The sequence below is a fragment of the Dromiciops gliroides genome, chromosome 1 (genome assembly GCF_019393635.1).
Source record: "Dromiciops gliroides isolate mDroGli1 chromosome 1, mDroGli1.pri, whole genome shotgun sequence".
NCBI lineage: Eukaryota > Metazoa > Chordata > Mammalia > Microbiotheria > Microbiotheriidae > Dromiciops > Dromiciops gliroides.
Window position 1 is genome coordinate 344,886,992 of NC_057861.1, and position 2,767 is coordinate 344,889,758.

The following is a 2,767-nucleotide window of genomic DNA, read 5'->3' on the forward strand; positions in this document are numbered from 1 at the left end:
TCCCAGAGGATGGATTTTGCCAGTGGGAACTTCCACCAAAATAAATTAGTTGGCTAACACTGTCATTTATTATATTAGACTAGTTGAAGAGAATCCATCCCTTTGTGCTTTTTTAGAAAAGGGAGGCTCTAATATTTTCAGGCCTCTTTTTCTTTTTCCTGTTTTCCTCAGAGTTCAACAGAGCTAAGAACAGAGCAAGGCCTTGTCAAGGACAGAAGATTGGAAGTGGGGGTGAGTATATTTTATTTTTTTGGAGGTTTTACTTCTTTATTGAGAAACACTTTTCCAGACTCTGTAAATTGGATGCTTCAAATAAAACCAATTCCCGATAAAACCAAAACAAAAATACTGTCAGAAAAGCTTTTTTTTTTTTTAAAGAGAAAAATTAAATAAAATTAAATGAAACGTTAACAGGGTCCAGGCCACATACAAGGAACCTGCAAATTCTGACCACTGAAAAACTTCTTAGGTTTTAAGAATTGACCTTTCAAATTGATTTTTCCCAAAGAAAAAACATCCAGAATGGCAGCAGCTCTGTCATCTATTCTTCAGTCTGTAGTACCATGAAGAAGTCTTCACGTGTAGAGCGAACATCTAAGAAGGGGCTATTTAACTTCAGAGTATCCAGTTTCTCTGGTCTATGAGGTAGCAGCAACCACTGCCACCTTCTGAACAGCTTCCTTCTTGGCATGATGAACTTGTAATACTGCAACGGCTTCCTCCACCTTTGACCGGAGGGATTCTGGAGACTCCAGCATGTGCAGCAGTTTTGAATTATCAATCTCCAACAGCATCCCTGTGATCTTCTCTGCTAAATGATTGTGCGTGGTTTGAATCAGGGGGAACAAACGCTTTCCTAACATCTGCTTCTGTTCCCCCTGATTCGAACCATGCACAATCATTTAGCAGGGAAGATCACAGGGATGCTGCCAGCATGGACATTGTAAGGGGCTCTTAGCCTTACACATGGACTGCTGGCTGAGGCGCTTGCAAAGGCTGGATGGATCGGTAAGGGCTTCGGACATTTGCAGCATATTTGTATGGAGCAACGGCTCTAGGTGCAGGAGTAGCTACTGAGGGTCTGGGAAACAAATTTGGCATATCAGTAGGTACTCCCACTAGCTGATGTATAGTAAGGAGACTTCGAGAAGCCTGGGCATTACTGCATGGAGTTAGGTGGCGAAGAGTTGGGCGTGGCCCAGACTGGTGAATGGTATTTGGCACTCCTTGGAAGCCTTGAGGTCTCCCACCTTGCTGCCATCGAAGAATAGGTCTCATTTGGGCTATTTAATTAGGTGATTAATAAGGTCTATTTTGAGCCTGAGGCATTGCCTGCATGAAGTACCTTCCAGGAGCTGGCTGAAACTGGTTAATGATTGTCTTGACAGGGAGGGCTCTCATTCTAGCAATATGCTGCATAATACTGATTGGTCAGGTGGGCTTTTCTCTGGTCTTTCTTTTGTGGAAGTGCAACACATAAGGGTTGGAGCCCAGGATGCGCATTCATTTCTATCCCTGCTTTGGTAGCCTCATCAGGGGAAGAGAAGCAAACAAAACCCAAACCCTTTACTTTGCCCCTCCACGAACATCACCTTGGCTCTGGTAATTGATCTAAAAGGAGAAAATTCCTTCCTTAATTTTTCATCATCAGTGGTGTCATCCAGGTTCTTAATATAGAGATTCACTCCCTGGTAGGGCTAATTCTCTCCTGTTTTAGCTGCTCAAATTTCCATTTTAATTTTGTGCCTGGCCTACAAATATCATTCTCCCATTGATGTCTTTCTTTCTTTCTTTTTTTTTTTTTGAGGGGCAATGAAGGTTAAGTGACTTGCCCAGGGTCACACAGCTAGTAAGTATATCAAGTGTCTGAAGCCGGATTTGAACTCAGGTTTTCCTGAATCCAGGGCTGGTGCTTTATCCACTACGCCACGAAACTGCCCTCTATTGATGTCTTTTCCATTCATTTCTTCAACTGCCTTATTGGCAGCGTCATGTTTCTCAAAACTCACAAAACCAAAGTCTTTGGATTTTCCACTATGATCAGTCATCACTTTTACACTAAGAGTTTTACCTTATTTGCTGAAAAGTTCTTCCAATCTTTCGTCATCCCTATCATTGCCAAAGTTTTTGATATAAACATTGGTGAATTCCTTAGCTTTGGCAACCAGTTCTGCTTCCTGTTCTTTCCTTGACTTGAATCTACCAACAAACACTTTGCTGTTGTTGAGAAGCGTGCCGTTCATCTTCTCTATGGCCTATCTGCTGCATCCTGGGTCTCAAAGTGCACAAATGCGTAGCCTTTAGAATCATTCTCATCACACACTACCTTGCAGGACAAGATGTTCCCAAATGCGGAAAAGGTGTCGTAAAGTGCCTTGTTGTCTATGGATTTATCCAGGTTTTTAATGAAAACATTTCCTGTCCCTGCAAACCCGGATGGAGAGCACAGGTCCCGCTGGGCTGAACTTCTCATACAGCATGGCTTCGGTGACATCGGAGTCCAAGTCACTGAAATACAGGGAGGCCATGGGGTAACTGCTGGCAGCAGAGATCATCTCCCCACCCCCAAATACCCCGAGCCGCGCCAGGAGTAACTCTTTCCGAGCGCGGACGGACAGCGGACATGTGAGGGCTGGGCGGCGCGGGGCAAAGGTCTCTCTCGTCCTCTCTGGGCCCCGGAGCTCTCATGCCAAACCCCAGATGCATCGGTAGTAGTCTCTGCGCGCGGCCCAGTCCTGTCTTCTGCTTTCGCATGGAGGGCTTAATT

General features: G+C 44.5%; 1 pseudogene; it reads right to left on the reverse strand.

Annotated features, from left to right (window-relative positions):
- Nucleotides 1-638: 638 nt before the first annotated feature.
- LOC122735267 lies at nt 639-2,555 on the reverse strand (annotated as a pseudogene).
- Between the last annotated feature and the right edge of the window lie 212 nt (nt 2,556-2,767).